The sequence below is a fragment of the Trachypithecus francoisi genome, unplaced genomic scaffold, assembly GCF_009764315.1.
Source record: "Trachypithecus francoisi isolate TF-2019V2 unplaced genomic scaffold, Tfra_2.0 Lachesis_group3, whole genome shotgun sequence".
Classification (NCBI taxonomy): Eukaryota; Metazoa; Chordata; class Mammalia; order Primates; family Cercopithecidae; genus Trachypithecus; species Trachypithecus francoisi.
Window position 1 is genome coordinate 70807417 of NW_022681468.1, and position 12048 is coordinate 70819464.

The window sequence follows — 12048 nt, forward strand, 5'->3', positions numbered from 1 at the left end:
ATTCACGTATTTCTCTCTTTGCTGATTTTATGGGAAAGTAAAATTTTTTGAATTGTCTTCCTACCAGATACAGTTTTGGTAGCAGCATTTTTGAATCTCTAGAGGTTGATTAGAAGTGTATTTAATCTCTGAATGTTGAAAATACATAAAAGGCCTAAGTAATGCTCACAATACCTCTTTTTCAGCAGGTATTGTGTATGCCACAGAATAGCAGTTCATGGGGGAATGATGCCATAGGTTAGGCTACAACAGAGGTTTTCTCTTTTTCCCATATTTAAGAAGAAAAATAACAAGAAAGGGGAAAGGAATTTTTTTTGGTTAATGCAGTAATCTTTATCATTTCACTAATAGTTCTATAACTCTGATGGCAATGCAGAGAAATATTGAGTATCTCTGATGTCAAGTGCAATCTAATGTGGAAAGACATACCTCAGTAAGATTAAGGATGTAGTCTTCCCCCCCACTTTTTTTTTTTGAGATGGAGTCTCGCTCTGCTGCCTAGGCTGGAGTGCAGGGGCGTGATCTCGGCTCACTGCAACCTCCACCTCCTGGGTTCAAGTGATTCTCCTGCCTCTGCCTCCTGAGTAGCTGGGACTATAAGAGCCCACTACCATGCCTGGGTAATTTTTTGTATTTTTAGTAGAGACAGAGTTTCACCATGTTAGCCAAGATGGCCTCGATCTGCTACCTCGTGATCCACCCGCCTCAGCCTCCCAAAGTGCTGGGATTACAGGCATGAGCCACCGCGCTTGGCCTCCCCTTTTTTATAGAAGGAAATTATTTCATTCCCTCCTCTTTCCCACCTCTCTCTCTCTCCACCAATTGCTCATATTAGAGGTAGAGAGATAAATGATCAGAGTAAATTCATTGTCCAATAATAAGTTCATGGTATTTTCTCACTATCCCATGTGTGGTGAACAATAATACCTTGCTCTTACATAAGAATCACATAACTAATAGAATCAATGTAATTGAAAATTGAGATTTAAAAATTATGAACTCTTAAAAATCATGGTTTATAAATGGATAACCAAGTAATTTTTGTTGGTTTCTTTTTAAAGAAGATAATAAAGGTGTACAAAACACATATTTACTTACTTTTTTTTTTTTTTTTGAGATGTAGTCTCACTCTGTCGCCCTGACTAGAGTGTGGTGACATGATCTTGGGTCACTGCAACCTCTGCCTTCCAGGTTTCAAGCGATTCTTCTGCCTCAGCCTCCCAAGTAGCTGGGACTACAGGTGAGCACCACCACGCCCGGCTAATTTTTGTATTTTTAGTAGAGACGGGGTTTCACCACGTTGGCCAGGCTGATCTCGATCTCCTGACCTTGTGATCCACCCACCTCAGCCTCCCAAAGTGCTGGGATTACAGGTATGAGCCACGGCGCCTAGCCTTATTTACATTTTTGAAGATTTTTTTTACCCCTTTTCAAAGGAAAATATGCAGACAGACACCCATCCACATACTGGCTTGTAGCTTCTGTGGCCATCAGCAACCCAATAAAAACTTTTTGGCCAGGTGCAGTGCCTCACGCCTGTAATCCCAGTGCCTTAGCAGGCCAAGGTGGGAGGATTGCTTGAGGCCAGGAGTTCAGTAACAGCCTGAAAAACCATCTCTCCCAAAAAAAAAAATTAGCCAGGTATGGTGGCACACACCTGTAAGTCCCAGCTACTTGGGAGGCTGAGGCAGGACTCCTTTAGCCCAGCAATTTGAGGCTTCATTGATCTACAGTCATGCCACTGCAGCCCAGCCTGGATAACAGCTAGACTTTGTCTCTTAAAAAAATAAAAACTCTAAGGCCAGCTCGGTGGCTTACACCTGTAATCCCAGCACTTTGGGAGGCCAAGGCGGGCAGATCACCTGATGTCAGGAGTTTGAGACCAGCCTGGCCAACATAGTGAAACCCCTTCTTTACTAAAAATAAAAAAATTAGCCAGGTGTGGTGGTGCCTGCCCTGTAATCCCAGCTACTTGGGAGACAGAAGCAGGATAATTGCTTGAACCCAGGAGGTAGAGGTTGCAGTGAGCTGAGATCATGCCACTGCACTCCAGCCTGAGCAACACAGCAAGACTCTATCTCAGATAAATAAATAAACAAAATTTTTTTAATACCATCTTTTTTTGTTTTTTGAAATAGGGTCCTCCCTGGGCTCAAGTGATCCTCCCACCTCAGCCTCCCAAGTAGCTGGGACTACAGGTGTGTGCCACCATACCTGGCTAATTTTTGTGTTTTTTTGGTAGAAACAGGGATTGACCACATTGCCCAGGATGGTCTTGAAATCCTGAGCTCAAGTGATCTGCCCACCTCAGCCTCCCAAAGTGCTAGGATTACAGGCCTCGGTCACTGCACCTGGTATTTATTTTTTTATTTTATTTTTATTTGTTTATTTTTTTAATTTTTTTTTTTTTTTTTTTTTTGAGACAGAGTCTCACTCTGTCACCCAGACTAGAGTGCAGTGGCACGATCTCGGCCCACTGCAAGCTCCGCTTCCTGGTTCACGCCATTCTCCTGCCTCAGCCTCCCGAGTAGCTGGGACTACAAGCACCTGTCACCATGCCCTGCTAATTTTTTGTATTTTTGATAGAGACGGGGTTTCACCATGTTAGCCAGGATGGTCTCAATCTCCTGACCTCATGATCCGCCCACCTCGGCCTCCCAAAGTGCTGGGATTATAGGCGTGAGCCACCGCGCCTGGCTGCACCCGGTATTTTTATACCACCTTATGACTTTTAGAAACCATGGCCGGGCGCGGTGGCTCAAGCCTGTAATCCCAGCACTTTGGGAGGCCGAGACGGGCGGATCACGAGGTCAGGAGATCGAGACCATCCTGGCTAATATGGTGAAACCCCGTCTCTACTAAAAAATACAAAAAACTAGCCGGGCGACGAGGCGGGCGCCTGTAGTCCCAGCTACTCGGGAGGCTGAGACAGGAGAATGGCGTGAACCCGGGAGGCGGAGCTTGCAGTGAGCTGAGAGCCGGCCACTGCACTCCAGCCTGGGCGGCAGAGCAAGACTCCGTCTCAAAAAAAAAAAAAAAAAAGAAACCTTAACAGTTTCCTTCCTTGAAGCTATAGACAAATGGATTTGAGAGATCTTAAAATTAACAGAAAGGATTCTAGGATTGTTTTTTATTGTATCTGTTGAAATCTAGCTAGCCTCCAAGGTTCAATTTTTACTTTTTCATTTGTTTTTGTTGTTTGTTTGTTTTTCTTTCTTTCTTTTCTTTTTTTTTTTTTCTTTTCTTTTCTTTTCTTTTTTTTTGAAACAGTCTTGCTCTGTTGCCCAGGCTGAAGTGCAGTGGCATGATCTCAGCTTACTCCAACCCCCTCTTCCTGGATTCAAGCAATTCTTCTGCCTCAGCCTCCCAAGTAGCTGGAATTACAGGCACATGCCACCAAGCCTGGCTAATTTTTGTATTTTTAGTAGTAACTGGGCTTCACCATGTTGACCAGGCTGACCTCAAACTCCTAACCTCAAATGATCCGCCCACCTCAGACTCCCAAAGTATTGGAATTACAGATGAGCCACTGCACCCGGCCTGTTTCATCTTTTTGTATGGGGCTTTTCTCTGAATCCTTGGTTTTCTGCTCATACTTAAGAATGAGTAACAAAAAGGCTGATTGAAGTTCTGAGTGGGGATTGTTAACTGTGGACTTCATTATTGAGTGATCTTGCTGGGTAGTTTATTAGTTGGGAAATACCTAATGAAATATCTTAAGATCTTTCCTCTTGGGCTGATCTGATTGCCTAGAAAAAACCTTTCCAATCTTCTAGCCGAATAGCAAGCAGCATACTGGGAACAGGGTGGTAGAGCAAAAGGTTGAAGAGGCAGGGTTCTCCGCATTCTGCATGCATATTTCCTTAATTCCCCGGTTTTCAGTACATTACCCTTTCCTTCAGCGAGGCCTGGAATCCCCTGGTTATCCTGTTCAACCCTCTCCAGAGAATAAACCTCTATTCATTTGCTGGAGTAGGAAAAAGGGAAATAGGGATCTGACTGCGTCTTAATCTGACTTTCAGCTAGATTCTCTAACTTTTAGCATTTCTCCCTACTACTTCATCCGGTACCACCAATTATTAGCCTTTTGGAGTTTCTGTAGCGTAAGTCAGATTTGAGTCTTAGCTCTCAATATTTCTATCTTTGAAATCAATTTTCTCAGGTCTCCTAAATTCCTTATCACTTCTCCTTTTTTCTCTAACTTAACAAATTTTTATATCTGTTACTCCCTTTCCCATTCTATCCATCCTTGAAGGTTTACACCTTCTTTTAAAAACCCCTATTCTGTCATTATAATGGGATTTCACTAATGTACACGCATGTCTCTTACCCACTGTCTTTACAGGCAAGGCCTATGGATTGAAATTGTTTTTTCCCTTTTCTCCAGGCTAGAGGTAAACTTTCCCTCATTCATATCCCTGGTGTTAGCTTATTCCTTTGATGGCAGCTGTATGAACTTACTAACGTAGCTTTTTTAATCCCCTTACTAGATAACATATTTGAGAGTAAATATTGTGTCTCATTCATCACAGTGTATATCTCTGCACAGTATCTTGTGCATAGGAGGTGCCCATTAAATACTGGTTAAATTGATTGGAGCTATCTTGTGGCCTCTGCATTGTTAGCATTCCAGAGTTTGCCCAGAGCTATTCCTTAGGGTTTTCCTGGGACCTTAGGAGCACCTCTGTGGTCCTAATTAATTGATCCACCTGATTCTCTTTTACACTGTCTGTACAGTTGTGGGGTATGGGGAGAAAAGAGTGAACGGAGATGGAAAAGAAAAGGGGGGAATTGTTTGAGAGCTATGATGTATCAGGAAGTTAATTTACATGTCTATTTCATGTATTTCATACATGTTTCAAAAGTTTGAAATGATTGACTTTTTCTTTGTGTTGAGTAATATGTTTAGAGGCTCCAGGCCAACTTTAAATTTATTATTTTAGTTTTTTTTTTTTTTTTTTTTGAGACAGAGTCTTGCTCTGTTGCCCAGGCTGGAGTGCAGTGGTATGATCTCGGCTCACCACAACCTCCACCTCCCGGGTTCAAGCAATTCTCCTGCCTCAGCCTCCTGAGTAGCTGGGATTACAGGTGCGTGCCATTACACCCAGCTAATTTTTGTATTTTTGGTAGAGACAAGGTTTCGCCAAGTTAGCCAACTGGTCTCGAACTCCTGACCTCAGGCAATCTGCCCACCTTGGCCTCCCAAAGTGCTGGGATTACAGGCGTGAGACACTGCACCAGGCCCGAATTTTAGTATTCTTAACACTTAAAAAAAGAAGGAAAATATTTTTTAAAAATCAGACCCCAGGCCAGGCATGGTAGCTCATGCCTGTAATCCCAGCACTTTGGGAGACTGAGGCAGGCTGATGACCTAAGGTCAGAAGTTCGAGACCAGCTTGGCCAACATGGTGAAACCCTGTCTCTACTAAAAAAAACTCCAAAAATTAGCCAGGCGCGGTGGTGCGTGCCTATAGTTCTAGCTACTTGGGAGGCTAAGGCAGGAGAATTGCTTGATCCCAGGAGGCGAAGGTTGCAGTGAGCCTAGATTATGCCGCTGCACTCCAGCCTGGGTGACAGAGCAAGACTCCTTTTCAAAAAAAAAAAAAAAAAATCAGACCCCAAAACATTTTGAATATTATACATTTATAAGATCGTGTGCTTATTTGAAAAGAAATCGTATGATGCAAAGTAAAGTTTTCTCTTATTTTTAAAATAAAAGTTTGTTTTGCTCTTGAGCAAATATGTTTCTTCTTACTATCTTTCCTGTTGTCCACAAGATTTATTGATTGTAGTCTGAATTAATTTGTTTAGGTATATAGTATTGGGGGGTATTTAACTTCTAAGTTCAGGGATATGTTTGTAAGTTTGTTATATAGATAAAGTTGTGACACGGGGGTTTGCTGTACAGATTATTTTGTCACCCAGGTGGTAAGTATGGCATTAGTTATTTTTCCTGATCCTTTCCCTCCTCCCAACCTCTACTCTCCAATAGGCCTCAGTATCTGTTGTTCCTCTTTATGTGTCCATGTGTTCTTATCATTTAGCTCCCACTTGTAAGTGAGAACATGTGGTATTTGGTTTTCTGTTCCTGTGTTAGTTTGGCCTCCAGATCCGTCTCTGTTCCTGCCAAGGACATGATCTTGTTCTTTTCTATGGCTCATAGTATTCCTTGGTAAATATATACCACGTTTTCTTATCCAGTGTACCATTGATGGACATTTAGTTTGATTCCATGTCTTTGCTATTGTGAATAGTGTTACATTGAACATACATGTGCATGTGTCTTTTTAGGCTATAAATGCTGCTCCCCCATGGTCCAACAGCGACCCTGCCAGTGTAACTCCCAATTCAGAGACTGAGGCCCATGTAACCTCCTAACCACCCACAATCACAGGTAAGGCCAACTCTGTGACCCTGGTCAGCAAAGAACAGTTAAAAAATAAAACCTGGCTGGGCGCAGTAGCTCACGCCTGTAATCCCAACACTTGGGGAGGCCGAAGCGGGCAGATCACATGAGGTCAGAAGTTCAAGACCAGCCTGGCTAACACAGTGAAACCCTATCTCAGCCGGGCACGGTGGCTCACACCTGTAATCCCAGCACTTTGGGAGGCCAAGGCAGGTGGATCACCTGAGGTTGGGAGTTCGAGACCAGCCTGACCAACATGGAGAAAACCCGTCTCTACTGAAAATACAAAAATTAGCCGGGCGTGGTGGCACACACCTGTAGTCCAGCTACTTGGGAGGCTGAGGCAGGAGAATCACTTGAATCCAGGAGGTGGAGGTTGCAGTGAGCTGAGGTTGCACCACTGTACTCCAAGCTGGGCAACAGAGCAAGACTCCATCTCAAAAAAAAAGATACATAGCCCTCCTGCACAAATAAGTCAAGTTGGTGTGCCCAACTTATCTCCAGACACCTGCAAGTTAGGTCACCGAAACCTTGGCATTATCAGTACTGCACAAAGCCCTCTTCAACACACAGCAGAAGCACCATTCTATAAAACTCACAGCAAGCCTTTGTCTCTTTTCAGTCAGCATTTTTCTTGCTGACCTACCTGTTCCACCCTTGCAATGTATTTTCATACTCTAATAAATCTGCCTTTTTTTTTTTTTGAAATGGAGTTTTCGCTCTTGTTGTCCAGGCTGGAGTGCAATGGCACGATCTCAGCTCACCACAACCTTCACCTCCTGGGTTCAAGCGATTCTCCTGCCTCAGCCTCCCAAGTAGCTGGAATTACAGATGGCTGCCACTATGCCCGGCTCATTTCTTTGTACTTTTAGTAGAGACGGGGTTTCACCATGTTAGGCTGATCTGGAACTCCTGACCTTGAGTGATCCACCTGCATCAGTCTCCCAAAGTGTTGGGATCACCAGTGTAAGCCACCAGGCCCGGCCATAAATCTGCCTTTTTTTTTTTTTTAGACAGAGTTTTACTCTTGTTGCCCAGGCTGGAGTGCAATGGCACGATCTCGGCTCACTGCAGCCTCCACCTCCCGGGTTCACGCAATTCTCCTGCCTCCTAAGTAGCTGTGTTACAGGCATGTACCACTGCACCCGGCTAATTTTGTGGTTTCAGTAGAGATGGGGTTTCACCATGTTGACCAGGCTGGTCTTGAACTCCTGACCTCAGGTGATCACCTGCCTCAGCCTCCCAAAGTTCTGGGATTACAGGCGTCAGCCACCATGCCTGGCTAAATCTGCCTTTCTTTGCCTACAACTGTCTAAATTCTTACCACCGGGGCCACCAGCCCAGATAGACACTGATCACCTGCAACACCTGTCTGATGGGCAAGATTGCCCGGCAGAGTTGAAGTCTGACAGTTCCCCTAGAGCTAAACTCTCCTATCGAAGCAAGTTGAGCCTAGAGGCATGGCAGTCCCTGGCTGTGCTCCATTACAGAATGCTCCTGCAGCAAACCCTCTGGTCTCCACATCAGGTGGCTTGCTGCCCTTACCACTCCTCTGAGCGTCTCTCTGCCAACTCAAGTGTCCAGAGTCTCTCTCTGTTGCCCAGCCTGGAGTACAGTGGCACGATCACAGCTCACCACAACCTCCGCCTCCCGGGTTCAAGTATTCTTCTGCCTCAGCATCCCAAGTAGCTGGGATTACAGGTGCACACTACCACGCCCAGCTAATTTTTGCATTTTTAGTAGAGATGGTGTTTTACTATGTTGGCCAGGCTGGTCTCAAACTCCTGACCTCAAGTGATCTACCTGCCTCAGACTACCAAAGTGATAGGATTATAGGTATAAGCCACCATGCCTGGCCTCTCCTATAGGTTTTAAATAAATTGTTGTGTTTACTTTTTTGAACAGGTGATACATTTAACTGATTTCTTTCTTTTCTTTTTTTTTTTTTTTTGTTCTTCTTTTGTTTTTTTTTGTTTTTTTTTTGAGACGGAGTCTCGCTCTGTCACCCAGGCTGGAGTGCAGTGGCCGGATCTCAGCTCACTGCAAGCTCCGCCTCCCGGGTTTATGCCATTCTCCTGCCTCAGCCTCCCGAGTAGCTGGGACTACAGGCGCCCGCCACCTCGCCTGGCTAGATTTTTGTATTTTTTTAGTAGAGACGGGGTTTCACCGTGTTAGCCAGGATGGTCTCGATCTCCTGACCTCGTGATCCGCCCGTCTCGGCCTCCCAAAGTGCTGGGATTACAGGGTTGAGCCACCGCGACCGGCCTGTTCTTCTTTTGAAATGGAGTTTTGCTCCTGTTACCAGGCTGGAGTGCAATGGCGCTATCTTGGCTTACTGCAACCTCCGCCTCCGGGTTCAAGTGATTCTCCTCCGTCAGCCTTCCGAGTAGCTGGGATTAGAGGCATGTGCCACCACGCTCGGCTAATTTTGTATTTTTAGTAGAGACGGGGTTTCTCCCTGTTGGTTAGGCTGGTCTCGAACTCCCAACCTCAGGTAATCCGCCTGCCTTGGCCTCCCAAAGTGCTGGGATTAAAGGTATGAGCCACTGCGCCCAGCGTAAGTGATTTTTAGATGAAAAGCCAAACAAGACCATATATTCACATATATTCACATGTATTCACAATACCCATCAGACAGGTGTTGCAGGTGATCAGTGTCTATCTGGGCTGGTGGCCCCGGTGGTAAGAATTTAGACAGTTGTAGGCAAAGAAAGTTAATATATATTCACATTTTATAATTTTTTATAACCCATTTTAAAAATATTTGTATGGTCCTATTTGATTCTGTGAATTAGAACATACTACTTCATTTTATTTATGAAGAAACTGATTACCTAAGAGTATAAACCTAGTTGGTGATGGAGCCAGAATTTGAACTTAGGTCCTTTGACTCTTACAACTAGTGTTATAATTATAGTGGGAAAAACTGAACTGGAAGTCAAAGAGCATAGTTATGACTAAGTGAATAGTTGCTTCTGAAATAAATATTGGCACAGGTATACATATGTAACAAACCTGCACGTTGTGCACATGTACCCTAGAACTTAAAGTGTAATAATAATAATAATAATAATAAAAAGAATACTCCTTGACAATAAAATAAATAAATAAATATTGACAGGTTCATAGATTTTTTTTTGTTTGTTTGGTTGTTTGTTTTTGAGACGGAGTCTCGTTCTGTCGCCCAGGCTGGAGTGCAGTGGTGCAATCTCCGCTCACTGCAAGCTCCGCCGCCTCCTGGGTTCACACCATTCTCCTGCCTCAGCCTCCCGAGAAGCTGGGACTACAGGCGCTCGCCACCACGCCCGGCTAATTATTTTTTGTAGTTTTAGTAGAGACGGGGTTTCACCGTGTTTGCCAGGATGGTCTCGATCTCCTGACCTTGTGATCCGCCTGCCTCGGCGTCCCAAAGTGCTGAGATTACAGGCGTGAGCCACCACGCCCGGCCAGGTTCATGGGTTTTACTAGATAATAAGCATCTCCCATAAGTGGTAGTATTATACTGTTCTTTCTCCAATTTTTAGAAGTGTTAACCTGTCGTGTTGTTTCACAACATCAGTGAACCAACAGATACTTCTTATGTGTTTGTATGCTATAGTATCCTTGTTCTCGTCTGTGAACTCATTCTTATTTAAGTGCTTCGTGCAGACATCTGTACACCAGGTTTACCTGTGCAAAATGCTGATGTTGTTATCATGAATAATGCTTTCGAATATTAATAAGGCAGAACGGGCCAGGTATGTTATTTTATCAAGCAAGAAATTTGTCATTAAAATATATCCAGCAAGATATGAAAAGAGATTAGTAGGGGAGAAATGTTTTCATGTTAAACTTTTTTAAGACAACTCCTCGGACAACTATAAGGAGTATAATCTCCTTACAGATTATAAGGAAAAGTGCTGTTTATAAAATGAAAACAAACATTGATTGTCTAACTTTGTAAAACATAGTATCTAATTTTTTTTTTTTTTTAGAGACAGGGTCTCACCCAGGCTGGAGTGCAGTGGCGCAATCTCAGCTCACTGCAACTGCCACATCCCAGGTTCAAGCAATTCTCCCGCCTCAGCCTTCCAACTAGCTGGGATTACAGGTGTGTGCCACCATGGCTGGCTAATTTTTTGTATTTTTAGTAGAGATGGGGTTCCACCATGTTGGCAAGGCTGGTCTCAAATTCCTGACCTCAAGTGATCTGCCCACCTCAGCCTCCCAAAGTGCTGGGATTGCAGGCATGAGCAATGACACCCAGTGTATCTAATTTTTGACAGATAAAATGATTTCATGATCCAACATTTCCTTAGCAGTGAGGGATACAATAAAATACCAATTCTCAGTGGGCCTTTATACTTGTGCAGTCTCAGCTCACTGCAGCCTCCGCCTGCCAGGTTCCAGCAATTCTCCTGCCTCAGCCTCCTGGGTATGTGCAGCTGGGATTACAGGCACATGCCACCATGTTTGACTAATTTTTGTATTTTTAGTAGAGATGGGGTTTCACCACGTTGACTAGGCTGGTCTCGAACTCCTAACCTCAAGTGATCCATCTGCCTCAGTCTCCCAAAGTGCTAGCATGTGGGCATGAGCCACTGCGCCCAGCCTGTACTTATTCTTTTCTGCCTCAGTTTTATTCTCTGTGAAATAACATATTGCTATCCTATTATAAACCAATGGGAATTAACTATGGCTTATAAATGAATATTAAATGGATATAAGAATATTGTCCGGGCGCGGTGGCTCACACCTTAATTCCAGCACTTTGGGAGGCGGAGGTGGGTGGATCACAATGTCAGGAGTTCGAGACCAGCCTGGCCAATATGGTGAAAGCCCGTCTCTACTAAAAATACAAAAATTAGCCTGGCGTGGTGGTGAGTGCCTGTAGGCCCAGCTACTCGGAAGGCTGAGGCAGGAGAATTGCTTGAACCCAGGAGACAGAGGTTGCAGTGAGCCAAGATGGTGCCACTGCACTCCAACCTGCATGGCAGAGCAAGACTCCATCTCAATATTAACCTGGAAAACTGATTAATTATTGAACTTTAAAAATTTTCTTAAGATATGAATAATAGGTTCCTGGAGTTTATTCTGCTATTCAAATAGTAGAAAAACTAGCAAGTCTGTGATCACTTTTCTGACTTCCCTGCCACAATTGATGCATCAGGACCTGTAGGATCCTCTAATTAGAAAATTCCTAGGCCGGGCGCGGTGGCTCAAGCCTGTAATCCCAGCACTTTGGGAGGCCGAGACGGGCGGATCATGAGGTCAGGAGATCGAGACCATCCTGGCTAACCCGGTGAAACCCCGTCTCTACTAAAAAATAAAAAAAAAAAAAATTAGCCGGGCGAGGTGGCAGGCGCCTGTAGTCCCAGCTACTCGGGAGGCTGAGGCAGGAGAATGGCGTGAACCCGGGAGGCAGAGCTTGCAGTGAGCTGAGGTCCGGCCACTGCACTCCAGCCTGGGCGACAGAGCAAGACTCTGTCTCTAACAAAAAAAAAAAAGAAAGAAAATTCCTATAGTCTGTAGTCTGAGACCCTGAAATCAGGCTTGCTGATTTCTTACTTTTTATATGGCATATATGGATTCTAGATACAAGAAAGCTCCTTTCAATATATTTGAAAGAGACTTACACTAATATTTTTGGATTGTTGCATCAT